The sequence below is a fragment of the Otolemur garnettii genome, unplaced genomic scaffold (genome assembly GCF_000181295.1).
Source record: "Otolemur garnettii isolate 467f Iridium unplaced genomic scaffold, OtoGar3 scaffold00017, whole genome shotgun sequence".
NCBI classification, from domain to species: Eukaryota; Metazoa; Chordata; class Mammalia; order Primates; family Galagidae; genus Otolemur; species Otolemur garnettii.
The window spans coordinates 12,868,330-12,883,112 of NW_003852412.1; positions in this window are offsets into that span (position 1 = coordinate 12,868,330).

The following is a 14,783-nucleotide window of genomic DNA, read 5'->3' on the forward strand; positions in this document are numbered from 1 at the left end:
ATGGGCACCAAGCCCAATCTATCTTATTTTAATACATTTTAAAGTGAGTTGCAGACATCAGTACTTTTCATACTGTCTATCATTATATAGACTGGTTAAAGTCAAAATCTACATTTAGATTGTATAGCCTAGGAGCCACAGGCTATATCAGATAGCCTGGGAGTGGAGTAGGCTATACCTTCTAGGTTTTTGTAAGTATACACTATGATGTTCAAACAATGACAAAATTGTTATTTTGTATCCATCTTGGATCTTTAGCCAAGTGTCCCAGCACCTGTTACCATAGAAATGGCTTTGCTGTGAGATGGACTCTCCCAGTAAACAAGTGATGGGTAGTACCAGAAGAGCACACGGGAGGGGAGGGTCTAGGCACAGGACGCTTAACCTTGTGAGGCGCAGCACAGCTCCCAGCTCCTCTGCCGGGTCCAGACTGAGGTAGCCTCCAGTCACTAACTCCTAGGTTCAAGCCCGTCTTAGAGGTTCTCTAGTTTTCCCAGTGCATGCAGAAAATCTTTTTCAGCTTCCCTGAAAAGTGGTTATTCAGTCTCTGTGTGCCTGCCTCCAGCAACCTGAGCTGGCTTTCCCAATTTAGAAGCTCTTTCTGATGACGAGGTGAAATCCTTCCTGTAAACTCCCAAGTTGTTCTTTCTAGAGATAGATTCAATATCCCAGTGAAAATAGGAAGCCCTGCCCCTCAAGTGCCCTTCTTTTTTCTAAATCGAATTTCTCCAGGGCTTTCTATCCTTCCTCATTTGACACTTATCACATCCTACCTTGAATTGCTAATGAACATGTCACCATTGGGGTCTCCTTAAATGAAGTTTCCCTGAGGGAGAGGACCACATCTAAGACTTTCCTGCTTGCCTGAAAGGTGCTGCCCTCCTCGAAGGTGCTTGGGGAATGTGTGCTGATTGATTTAGGTAGAGAGAAATGATGACTTTACATAGGTTAGGGATAAACGTAGTAGATCTTTGAGCCCCAACCACTTCTAAACATTATCTTAGACCATATGCTACCAGTGAGAAAGTGTGTGCATCGCTTGGTCTATATTCTGTAGAGGAAATAGCCAGAAAATATAACATCTTAATAATGTTGGGAGCATTAAAAAAATTCATAAAAACAGTGTTCTCTTATCTCTGTGTTGTCGACATAGGGTGCCTAGCCAGCTGTGGCTGTTTACTTTAGATTATTAGCATCATAATTTTAGAGAAGAAAATCTTATCCAAGAACTTTCTCTGAAATGTCAGGCCAGTCTCAACACCTGCCCCAGGGGCTGAACCATATTTGAAACTGTACTTCTGTCCAAAGGACATGTAGGGCTTTGCTGTGCGGGGGGAGGGGGTGCGCCGCGGGGGAGGGGGATTCTTCCTGCCCCCAGACCATGTCTCAAGTATTTCTGTAAGGGTCGCTGGTGTCCAGTGGACTGTATGAATGAAGAAAGCCCAGTTCCATCCATGTCTTCTTCATTCACTTTCCCCCAATCCATTCCCAGTTGAAACGTCTCTAAGTAAACATTCTTTGATAGCCTAAATGCCTGCATTTGGGACAGGCAAGGGTTCTGTCGACTCGGCCGGTTTACATTTTTCAGATTATGTTTACAGAAAGGAAAAACTCTGAGCTAATTTTTACCAAAACTTCTCTCTCTGCCTCCCATGAGACCAAGGGTTAGCCAGAAGCCAAATAATCACTCTGACAACAGAACTGTGTCCTTATCCTGTATTTTTTTCTTTTCTTCCAAGATTAAGAAGACAACTGTCTCACACACACACCCCTAAGTTCACGTGTCATTTTCATGGGAGGAAAGAGCTGGTGACACCATCTAGATGGGGACTGAGAAGGGCTGGGTGGGCCCTCTGGCCCTGGGCAGGGTTCTCAGTGAGCAGATTAGGGGCCTCAGATACACTTGCGAAGATGACTCCTAGCCACCGAGATTCAGGAAATGTGTTATGTAATAAACCCATGCTAGTTTCAGCTGCAAAAGCCATGATACAAAGGCTCATCTCCATGATATTCAGAAGGGCTTCTTTGGGAGACATCTGAATAAAAGCAAATTAGAATCTCAATGTTTTGTGAAAGATAAGAGTTTTCGTTCACACCCTGCCACAGCCCACCTGTTGCTTATGGCCCTGTGGCCAGCACAGGGGGTACAGACTCATTATTACAGTTAATGGTTCCTCTACAGAGGTGCTGAGAGGTGGTTTCTGAAACAGCTCAGAGCCGGAAAGCCAGAGGAGGGTACATCAGCAAGCCCGGAGCACCAGTGTGAAGGTCAAGCTTGGGGAAGCCCAATTCTGTGTCCAGTACAACTAACCTGGAGCCTGGGCCAAAGTGAAATAACCTACCGGGGTGGCCCTGGGATGGATGGAAAGTGAGAGAACGGAGAGTTAGGTAATCAGAGTCCAGGACCATTTCCCGGACTAATTGTCCTGGATCGTGTCCCTGAGCAGAAATAGCAACCAGGCTTTTGTTTTATTGGTTGCTCAGTACGTAATGAGTCTGGTTTAAATTAAAGCACAGCACCCAGGAAAACAGCTGCCTTCAAAACACAGTGCTTTTGCTTTCTGGAGCTGCTCTGTTGGAACCCGCAGTTTCACCTTCATTTTAGGGTCAAAAAGATCTGCCTCTTGAACGGAGGAGTCAAACCTACACTGTGTTGGATTTTTTAAACCTATGACCTTTAACCGCATTGTTGATTCACAATGTCAGAAAGTTTCAATCTTCTTCTGGGCCGGAAAGTTTAACTTAGCACAAAGTTGGATCCTGGATCTACATTTTTTTTTTTTTTAAACCAAATCTTTCCAGCTCAGCTAGAAGAGCTTAATTTTAACAGAATATTGCTTTAAAGACCATTTCAATTATGACTAAAAATAAAACGCTTTTTAAACAAAACATAACCCAAATAAATATTGGTCTTGAGATCATCTTTTTATTCAAATGATGCCACTATTGCCCAAAGCATCTTCAAATTTCCTGTTTCAGAGTAGCCTTTAAGACAACTTGAACAAAAGCAGAAAAATATCACTTGACTTGATAGTCACAGGTTTCCTTCCTTAATGTAAGTGTTCTGCATTGCAAATTCTTTTTGCAACTTTAACCCTGCCCTTCCCCCTTCTTTCCTGTCATGAACTAATAACCAAGGGATGCCTAAGACACCTGTGGTAATGGTGCTACCTGAGAGTGGAAAGGTCTGAGAGAAGGGCTGTTCTCATCTGGGACTCAGAGAACCCTTGGGTTCACTGCCTACCAATTCCTTTGGGTATTGGGGAGCTATAATAAATGTAAGAGGATGACTGGCCACGTGTTCTCAACCTAACCCATCACAAACCGAACTCACATTAAGATAGGGAATAATCAAAAAAAAAAAAAAAGATAGGGAATAATTCTTGGCCACGGCTGGGAGGTGGTACCATGGACTTAATGCAGATCTGGATTTGGTTAACATCCCTCTTTGCAACAGGCCAGAAAGGGGTTGCTAACCTGAACACTGGCCAGCCATGTGCAGCTGGATGCTGCTGATGGTAGGGGAGTTGGAGGTACAAGATAAGATAGAAAATATCCCCTCAGTGGCAGCAGCTGTACTTTAGTCTGTTCCTGCTGCTATAACAAAATAGCCTGGGAAACTTGCAAAGAACAGAAATGTATTTCTCACACTTTTAGAGGTTAGCAGTCCAAGGTCAAGGCATCAGCGGGTTTAGCGTCTGGTAAGGGCCCAGCCTCTGCTTCTAAGATGTCACCATGTTGCTGTGATGTCCTTTGGAGGGGACACATGTCATATCCTTACCTAGCTAACGAGTGGAAGGGCAGAAAGGTCCTAGCATGTTTCCTCCAGTCTCTTATTTATGAGGGCAGAGTCCTTATCGCCTAATTACACCTCAAAGGTCCCCCTCTTACTATTGTTACAGTGGGGATTAAGTTTTGAAGGAGCTCAGGAAACTTCATCCCAAACTATGACTCCTTGGTATAAAGAACATTTTGAATTAAAGGTCCTCAGGAATCCACAAGCATTGGAAGGGGCTTTCCCTCCTTCTTCACAAAACCAGACTGATAAAGAAGAACATTTGACTCCCCTTCCCCTCCCTGTTATCTCAATGTACTGTAGGAAAGAAAATCAAGAATGTAACCAGACCTGGTCCAGACCATTTTAAACATAATACCCGCCTCTCGGGTCAGTCAGTCTGATGGTCCCCATCCATTCTTCTCCCACACTTCTGTTCATCCTCCCTAGAAACCATTTATTGTCCTTAACAGAATTACCTACATTCCTTGTCTCCCTCTTCCTTCTAAAAGACAGGCACAACATATCTGGATCCCACTGGGATTCTGAGTAATCACTCTGTGATTCCTTCCATGTGCATGGTAAATAGACTTCTTCCTCTTATTAATCCACCTTAATTGTGAGCTGATCTTTCAGTGAACTTTCAGGGCAAAGGGGAAGTTTCTCCTCACCCCCACGGTTAAGCTACAGGAGCAGAAGGCTCCAGGACAGCCGAGAGAAAAGGAGAACCTGGAGGTGACCTGGATTTGAAACCAGAAGCTTTTGCTTGTTGCAAAGATTAAATGAGATAGTTATGCAATTACTGTGCAACGGTAAGATACTTTAGTTGATATGTCACTTGTTACTGTTGATGCGGGGCCTATGTAGCCACACCTGAACCCTTTCTCCTCCTCTTCTTCCTCTTCTCCTAAGACAAAGACACAAAGGATCTGGTTGGCCCCCTGCCTCCCCAAGTTCACACCAAGGGATCCTAATTTTCAGGCAAGCTGTGGAATTTGCCCACTTCCTGTAGCCCCACATAAAAGGGGTCTCTAACTGACCCCAGGTGCAGACACCACCTCTGCACTGCTGAGGTAGGTCGCCCTCCCCTCTGAACATCTCTGCTCTGGTCTCATCTCTGGGCACCATGGCTTACACCTTTCAACTCCTATCACCCATCAGGAAGGCAACAACCTTTAACCTTTCTGGCCCTCAAGTGCTCACTCGTCTGCACTCTGCCACCTCCTTGTTCTTTGGTTTTTCTCCAGCTTATGAAAGCGGCTTCTACCCCTATCCAAGGCTAATTCCTACCCCCGTGCCGCACCTGATCCCCGAGACCCCTCCCTGCCTGCTTGGCGAGTTCTTGTTGCATCATTTAGGCCCCATTTGTTCACCTTCCTCCCCTCATCATCATCCAAACAAGCTTCAGTATCTTCCAACTTACAAAAAGAGAACCCCCCTCCCTCCTGGCATCCTGTGCCTGTAGGTACCCTCTCCTTGTCCTCACAGCCAGCCTTCCAGAAAGGGCAGTGTCTCCTCGCACCCACCAGATGCCTGTGTCCCATTTGCCCCTGGCTCACTCAAGTCTGGCTTCTGTATCCGTTGCTGCCCTGGAACTGGGTTTGTCAAAGTGACCAATGACTGTCCTCCACCAAATCCAACAGACATGTTTTTTTGTTTTTCTGTCAATCAGCTTTCTAAGCCCTCTCCCTCAGCTTCTTTAGGGACACTTCTTCCACGGTTTCTCCCAGCTTCCCAACTGTTCTGTCCCATTGTTCCTCCTCTATCCCCTCCCCAGACATTGGGGATTCCTCTTGGTCTGTAGGGGCTCTGCTGATTCTTCCCTTAGTTGGTTCATAGACAAGGACGTTTCTTGAGCCATAGGACTTGGCAGGGGCCCTTTCCCTCTTGTGCCCACTTTGGGGGAAGGTCTCCACAGGTGTCTGGCATAGCTGGGAAAGCACCTATCCTCGCCTCTTTTTTTTCTATATACTTGTGCTAAGAGATCTAATCAACTCCCAGGGCTCCAAATGCTACCTGCCATGCGGGTGATGGTACCAAATTAGGATTTCTAGCATAAGGACAGGGCTTTGGACCTCCAGGCCACATCAGCTTCCATGATCAGCACATCTCAAAGCCAATCCATCCAAACTTCTAATCCTCCCTCCTCTCCTGCTTGCCCCATTCCTTCTACAAGGATCTTACTCCCTCACCTCTGCCTCTTTGGTCAGCTCCTGCTTCTCCTTTAAAATCTGAAGCCTCCCTGTGAAGTGTCCTTACAAATTGATGAAGGGGTACCAGGAGAGAACTAGAGTAAGGGGTCCCAGAACTCTGCAAAGGAGCAGGCTTAGCCAAAATAATGGTAATGATCAGCCACTGTTCCCTCTGTTTCTTGACCCTGGAGTAGTTTTTGAGACATCTTCTAGGTCCTGCATTCCAGTAACAGACCCACCCAGACTGCAGGCCATACCAAAGGACTGAAGGTTCTGCCCGCAAGCCAGCCACTTAGCAAAGCTGGATTGATTGACCCTCTCCCCACTGAACTGTCTTTAAAAACTCTGTTTCCCCAATACTTGGAGAGGCAGATTTGAGAAATTCCTCCCATCTGGTCCCCTGTGGATGTTGGTAGCCTTCCTCCGTGCTCATATAGTGCTCTGTCCTGTCCTGCTCCGATACCGGGTGGTAGACCTTTGCTTTCTTTCCAGGTCTCCCACTAGACTGGATGTCACTGGAGGGCAGGAGCCCTGTCTTAGGTATGAAAGTCCAAAAGTATAAGTGAGCCTGTGAAATGGAAAAACTGTTGCAAATTGGAATATCATTCCTCCCCAAACACAAGCCACTAATTTATTGAGCAAGCTGAACTTGGTAGGACCCATTTTTTTTTCTCTTACCCTTGTCTTCCAATGGGCTCTGTCTGGTTCTCCTTTCTTGATCTTTGGTGATTTCTCCAGGCAGATGCCAAGACTTTGATCACTTTGGGATCACAGAAGTCCCATTGGGGATATTAAAAGGCCCAATCTGAACCCAAACTTGGATCTCACATCCAATTTAAGCTTTTTCCCTCCATACAGCTCAGTCTGCCCTTCAGTGGAGGAGGGGCCCTGCCGAGTCCTTGCATTCTCTTTTATCTTCTCTCAGCCCCTCCTCCATGCCCTCTGGCCTTCTACAGGGTCTTCTGGGGCTGAGCAGATAGGGAGGAATGAGAGGAAAGAGGCAGAGACCATCGTGTGCATTTGTGGCCTTGCCTGAGTGTCTAGTGTCCTCTGCACACGATGTCCACTCTTTCCAGGGCACACTGATGAGACTTTGGAGATACCCTAACCTCCTCCCACCCCAAGGACTTCCCACACTGTACCATGGGCTGTGTGCTCTCCAGCTGATCTCTGGGTCCCTCTCTACTGGGACCCCAGATCCTAGCAGGTAGCTCTCTTTGAAACCACTGGCTGTCATTTGGCCCATGGGAATCCACTCTCCTTTAGCCTTTTATTAAATAAAATTTATAGGAGGCCATTGATTTGTGCTGAGCTCCTGCTCTAGGCCCCAGCGAACAAACTAAAATGGAAACACTGACGCTAACCTGCCACATCACCAAATGTTGCAGTTTATCTGAACTTCTGAGAAACTAGGAGAGAGCGAGAAAGGTAATAGACAAATCCCCAAACAGGCTAGCAGGATAAGGAAGTCCCCTCCGCTTTAACCCTTTCAGGGAAAGATCTGTAACTTGATCTAACCAGCTGGCTGATCTGTTTCTTCAGCCCTTTTCAGCCTATAAAGCCATGCTCCTCTGCTCAGCTCATCAGAACACTTATTCTATTTTTAGAGCATGAGCTGTTGCCCACTTCTAGAAATGCTATATAAAAGAAGCCAATTAGATTTTTAAACTGAATGTATTGTCATTTTGCCTTTTGACACTTTTTTTTTTTTCCTTTGGAGACAGAATCTCACTCTGTTGCCCCAGCTAGAGTGTAGTGTACCCTGGGTAGTGTGTTGTGGCCTCATCTTCAAACTCCTGGGCTCGAGCAATCTTCTAGCCTTAGCCTCCCAAGTAGCTGGAACTACAGGTGTGTGCCACCACACCCAGATAATTTTTAAATTTTTTTTGTAGAGATGGGGTCTCTCAATATTGTCCAGGTTCACTTTGAACTCCTGGGCTCAAGCTACCCACCTTAGCCTCCCAAAGTGTTGGATTACAGGCATGAGCCACTGTACCTGGTCAGGCTTTGACATTTTCAAATGGCAGAAATGCATTTTGCTACGCAGCTACCCTCTCTCTCCTTACTCTGCCCCTGGCTCCAGCTGGCTGGCTTTCGGCTTTCAGAGCTCCTGAGAGCCAGCCTATGATGGGCATGCCTTCAGAGTCCAGGGAACACACAGCAAGCTCTCCTAAGACCCTTGGCCTTCTCCACCCTGGCGGCAGCACTATGCCTGCTGAAATGTTTGAGAAGCACTCAACAAGCTTCCATCTACAAAGCAAGAGGCCAGTTTGTCTCAGCATTTGCAAAGACCCCACAAACCTGAGGCTCTCCTGGACCCTTTCTCTGCGTGCTTTGGGGAGGGGAATCCCCTTCCCCAGAGAGAAGGAAAGAGAAAAAAAAAGTTTACTTTCAGAAATTCCCTTCAAAAAACTCTCTCTCATGAACCTGTAGGCTCTCTTAGCAGTCCTAAGGGATTCCTTTAGCAACTCTCTTTAGAAAGTTGGTGTGCTTATCTATCCCCACTGACTTCAGCTTTGAAGCTCCCGTCACACCTGAGACAACAGGGTAAGTTCCAACTCCACATCCCTCAGCTGTTGCTTCTGCTTTAAATATTCTTTGTCCTTAGACCTGCCTTCAGCCTCACCTCTCCACCCCCAATCTTATCTAAAATAGTAGTGAGGAAAAAAGGGGTTTGATTGGAACTTTATCTTTGAACAAAATTAGAAATTATAAAAATACATTCTATTTTTATTAAGTAGCTGCATATATGGCTGTGCACTACTTCTTAATGCTAAAAAAAAGAATGGGTTAATTTGGGGAGCCATTGGCTGTTTGGTAAACTGTAAGATGGCATATTATGTTCTCCTCTGTTTTGCATTCAAAGACAGGAAGATAAAGAGAAATATTTTTACAAAAATATTCAAGAGTTTCATCAGTTTCCTGAGGGCCTCTCTTCCACCTTTGATATTCAAATCACCTGCTTTTGAAGAGTCTTTTATGTCAAAGATTCTTTGTCAATTTGTTCTCCTCTGTTAACTGCTCCAGTTCTGCCAGATCCTTCTTTGTCAATGGGTCTACCCAGAACACTTCTCCCCTGCATAAAAGTACATTCAATTTGCATCGTATTTCTGTATTATTTACAACTTTGGAAAGTCAGTGGAGGATGGCTGACAAGGAGGATGAGGTGGCCAGCGGGAAGGAAGCTGGTTTAATTAGGATAGGAGTGTTTGGCTATGGGTACCTTTTATAACTGGTAGGGAAGGTCATCAGTCAACATTGTGTTGTTTCCCCATGCAGTTTAGGGGCTTAGATACTAAATACTGGGGTAACCTTGGTGGGGGTAAGGGGACACTTCCCCTTTGCCCTGGAAGGTTTGTTGAAAGATCAGCTCACAAAAAGGCAGATTCATTAGAGATGGAGGTTTATTTACCCTGTGCATGGGGAGGACCACCCAGCAATCACCCAATTTCCCAATGGGATCCAGAAGTTTGTATACTCTCATTTAAAGGGGAGGAGAGATGAGGAATATAGGTAATTCCTTGAGTAACAATAAATGGTTACTAGGGAGGATGAATAGATACTTGGGAGAATGAATGGATAGGGGAAAGTAGACCAAATGATTCCCCCTGGAATTGAAATTAACCTGAGAGATAGCTATTTTTAAAAAATGGTTTGGCCCAGTGTGCTCACATTCTTGATCTTTCCTGCAACATACAGTACTGAAGTAAGGGAGGAGGGGAAGTCAGTAATTTTGAATGGTGTGGGTTTGTATGAGAAAGAGGGAAAGCCCTTTCCAAGGGCCTGTTGATCTTCAATTCAAAATGCTCTTTATGGTCAGGAATCATATTTTGGGGGAAATTCCCTGAGCTTTTTTTTACCAGAAATCTCCCTAGGTCTACAAGGAAAAATTGTACTTTAAGTCTTTTTCAGCTAAGACAGAGGTAGCAGAGTGCACAGAGGAGATGACGGTATGGGTGGCCTGGGGCAGAGGGGAGTGTGTTGAGTCACAGAGCTTGGAGGCAACTGGAAAGGTCCCAAAGAGGAGGTGAGGGAGATAAGGAGGCTGGTTTGGCCTTTATGACCTTATGGGTCAGACTCAGCTGAGTCCAGGACAGCAGCTGTTCAGCCCTGCCCCTGGGGGGAACACAGGCATCTTTGTCAGAGGGCAGAGTCCTCAGCAGCATCAAGGCCCAGGCCAGGGCTTCTCAGCATATTTTGGCTCCCCACCAGCCAAATACTTCTAGAAGTGACCTCTTCTGGACCCCATTGCCCCCACCCAGAATTCCAGCTTTGGCTTGGCCTCTGCAGAAGAAGGCTCGGCCAGCGCTGCCAGTCCTGTGTCCTGCTGCAGGCAGCTCAGCCACCCTCGTGGCCTGTCAAGGCCATTCCCACTCTCGGTGACATGTAGACAGGAGGCCAGCACCACCCAGCCTTTCCATGAGCACGTCCTGCACGGGAACTGGAGTGGGGTGCAGGAGGCCCCTCTAAGAGGATCCCCGGATTCCTGAGGGATCCCATCCCCGAGTGTGGGCTGGCTTTAATGACTTGCGTCTAACAGATGGACTATGACAGAAGTTAGGGGATGTCATCTCTGAAAGCTTAAGTCGTAAGAGCCTGGGCTTTCTTCGTGGGCACTCTTGTTCTCTCTTGGGTCCTATCCCCCATCAAGTCTTACCCTCAGTGGAGGTGACTGTCCCATGAGCACCCTTGAGGCAGAGGCACCCAGCTAACCTGCATCTGAATTCTTGGTCCTCAGAAGCGGGGATAATGCATATATTTTGTTTCCAGATGTTAACTTGAGGGTAATTTGTTGTGCGGTGATAGGCGGTTAATATGGGGGTGGGGGGTTTTATGTGTGAGGTCATTTCCTTGGTTTCCGAACCCAGCTGAGAGAAAAACATCAGACTTTCTGGATAATCTTGATGTTCACAGAGGGCATCTGTGCTCTTGGGCCCTAGGTATTTGAGGTTCTTGAACTTTTTGTAGGACTTAAAAGAAAGTTTTAAAAAGCAGTTTCTAAGTCCTAGTGTCATGTCAGTATTAGCAGTCATCCAGGCCAGGACACCTGTGTGTGGTCAAAATGGTTCTGCTGCCTGTACACCCCTCCTGCCTCCCGCCTGTACATGACACGCACCGTTCTCTACTCTCATTGTCCCATTGAACTCATTGTGAGCTGCTGGAGGATAAGAACCATGTCTTGTTTATCTGTTACCATTGTGCCAGACCATGGCACACATACACAGTGGGTGCTCAAGAGGCGTAAATACGTGTAATCTCAGACACATTTGTGCCTTGCACTTTTCACCAAGATTCATGCCATCCCAAGTGGCACTGAGGTGACTAAGATTATGTCTCTATTAACCTTAACTCCTGCCTTTAAATAGATTTTTTCTAATTTCTCTTTCCTTAAGGAAACTATGAGTTTCTCTTCAATCGTATCTAAACCAAAAAACACCCACGCCCACCATGCAGGAGAAGAGCCTCAGTAGACGGATCCATAACCAAACAGCATCAGGAAACCCGCCACCTAGCCTCTTGCAGCTCGTCCTAGGCATTTGCAAGACAGCACTAGGTACAAGCTCTAAAACCAGTTTTCTGCAGGGAAAAAAATCACACATGGAAAAGCATTTGTATCACAGTATGAACAAACGGGGAAAATCTTAGGGAAGAATTGGAAGATGAAGGAGGAAAATTTGAGTCTGTCCAAATCTGGAGACCATAAAAAGTGTTTGAAGCCATAAGCTTATGTCTTGGAGGAGATCCCAGGGTAAACAAGACTTGCCCGAGGAGTCTGGATTGTGTAACGGTTCACCCTGATCTGAGGAAGGTGCTGAAGCCCTTCCAGCTGATACAGACCAAGCCCTTTGAAGCTCCAGATACAGACTTCCCTAGAGCAGGCAATGGGTGGAGCCGCCATGGAGGGTGGGAAAACAGGGTCAGCAGGTAGGAGGTGAGGGTTTTGGAATGAGGGCTGGACTGAAATGAAGGACTAAAGTGTCATCCTAAGATCAAGAGGTGATTAGGTCCTTGGAATTCAATAAACTCACTCAACCAGCATCATTCGCGTGCCAAGCACTGCTAGATATTCCATGAAACAAACCAGACACGAGACATTTATGCACAAGTAGCAGTACAGTGTGACGTCAGCTCTTGCCGGAGAGGTGCAAGGCAGGATCATCAGTTCCGGTTCAGTGGGGTGGGAAAACCTTCCAGGGGGAAGGGGAACCTTTCAGTTTAAACCTGAAGGGTAAAGTTAGTTGAGCAAAGAAAAAAGAGAAGAACGAACTGCACCAGGGGCCCAGCATGTGTCAAGGCCCAGAATTGCAAGGAGTAGATGGGAAGAGCTGGAAGAAGTTCGGGACGTCAGATGAACCCAGGAGCTGCGGTTATTTGCACTGGGAAGAGAAAGGGTGAACGAAGGTTTTCAATATTATAAGTTATTTATACAGAGGGCAATAACCTCTTCCACTGAGGCTCGCTCAAAAGGAAAGCACCTGAGGGATTGGCCAAACCATGTAGAAGGGCTGAAGGACACCAGAAAGATACAGGTGTGGTCATCAGATCTCCCTCAGGGAGAGGCCTGGTAGGTGGGGTGGAATATGACCTTGGTGGTGAGGGTTGTGCTTAGTAAGAAAGGAGTGGTTGCTGACCTGCCTGCTAAGGGCAGTAAGACAATAGCAGCACGATTAGCTTTCCCACAGGGCTCACAGTGGACAGGATCTTGCCTGTTCCCTGTCCACCTCTTTACTTTCCTTGCTTCCTGATATAATTCCAAGGACTAACATAAAGCAGAGGTAGTCGACCTCTCAAGATGCCCAGCGGCCCCAGCTGAGATGAGGGTTCAGGTCCAAACAAGGCTGCGTTTTCTTCCACCATCCCTGCCTTCTACCCAGGGCCAGCGAGACTGGGGGTGGTGGCTTATCAGGCCTCTCAAAAAAGAGCCATCGGGGGCAATAAACATATGGGAAAGTCCAGTCTACTGGACTTTGAAAAATAGTGTAACATTTGCAAGTCTGTGAAACCAGCAAGAATTTTCAAGCTTGTAAGTACTGGTAAAAGTAAGGTCAAGTTCTAGTCACTGATGGTGTTACTAAGCCACAGAACCTCAGTAACAAAAGAGGAATGGCTAATGGCATCCACTGCTCACTTTTGCACTCTGCTATCCACGTTCCAAGATAGGATGTTACTCTTCCAGCCCCAAATTTGTGGATGGGTTAGCTAACCTGACGTGGTTCTGCTTGGTCACCATTTTTTTGAGGGGGGTCGGGTTTGAACCTGCCACCTCTGGTATATGGGGCTGGTGCCCTACTCCTTTGAGCCACAGGCACCGCCAACCTTTTTTTTTTTTAGTCAGACTCTCACTTTGTTACCCCAGGCATCATAGTTACAACAACCTCAAACTCCTAGGTTCAAGTGATCCTCTTGGCTGAGCCTCCTAAACAGCTGGGACGACAGGTGCCTACTCAATGCCCGGCTAAGTTTTCTAATTTTTCAGTAGAGACGGTGTCTCACGCTTGCTCAGGTTGTTCTCAAACTCCTCAAGTGGATCCACCTGCCTAGGCCTCCTAGAGTTTGGGATTACAGGTGTGAGCTATGGTACCTGGCCTGCTTCCATTATTAATAGATGGTCTGTGCTGGGGTAATCACTGGGATGACAGGCTAAAAGCATCACCAGCAGAAGATCATAGCAGCCCCCAACAAACTCCCCCAGGACTGTTGCTCCATAAGCAAGGACTTACCTCTCTCTGACCATTTCTCTTCCCAACCAATAGGAGGAGATGTGGGCACAATACTATGCCTCAGCTACTTAACTTTTTAGGCAACCATGTTTAACTGGAGAAATCAAAGCATTTTTCTAACTAGGTTGTGTTGACCAATGGAGAGTTCTCTAACTTATGTAACATTTTAAACTGAAACATAATAGATGGACGTAAACAAAGTGTTTGCTTATTTTTTTTTCAAGGAGAGATCCTTGTAGAGCTATATTCCTTTTAAGAAAGTCCACATATATAGGTTAATATTTGCTTTACCTTAGCTCAGCCCAGCCCCCAAAGGTAAGTCATTACCAACAGAACTTTAAGAAATATGAGTGGCACCTGTGGCTCAAAGGAGTAGGGCACCAGCCCCATATGCCAGAGGTGGGGGGTTCAAAACCAGCCCTGGCCAAAAAACTGAAAAAAAAAAACAAAAAAAACCCCAGAAATATGCTATGTATCTGAAGTTTCTGATACTCTTCACCTCAGAGGGTCAGCGAGGACCTAATGACTTTTGTCAATCTAAAATAATCAGCAGGGTCCAGGTGTGGTGGCTCATGCCTAGAAGCCTAGCACTCGGGGAAGCCAAGGCAGGAGGATCACTTGAGTTCCAGACCAGCCTGAGCAAGAGCAAGTCCCCATCTCTAAAAAATAAATAAATAACAATAAAATTTAAAAATATAATAAAAATACTTCATACAGAAAGAACTCATTGCTCTAAAGGGTGTAAAAAATAAAAAGCAAAAAAAAAAAAAAAATTCCCTTGTTTGGCTTGAAGTACCCTTCCTGACTGGCGGGGGCTCCGCCTCCCCTCTGCTTTCCAGCCCGTCCTGAGTCTTCCTCCTCCTCCTCCTGTCCATTGCCTCATGTTTGTGTTTTATGGCAAGCAGACACCCTGGCAGCAGAGTCTCAACCTAGGCTCCCTCCCTGGCCCAGGTGTGGGTGCCCTTTCTTTGCATATCACAGGGTGGGCCCAAATGATCTTGCCTATAAAATGTGGCATAAAGAGCAAAGCTTTTTAGGCATCGAAGCTTTGATTTATCTAATGTAAATAGAAGGCCAATAAATCCTATTTACCTG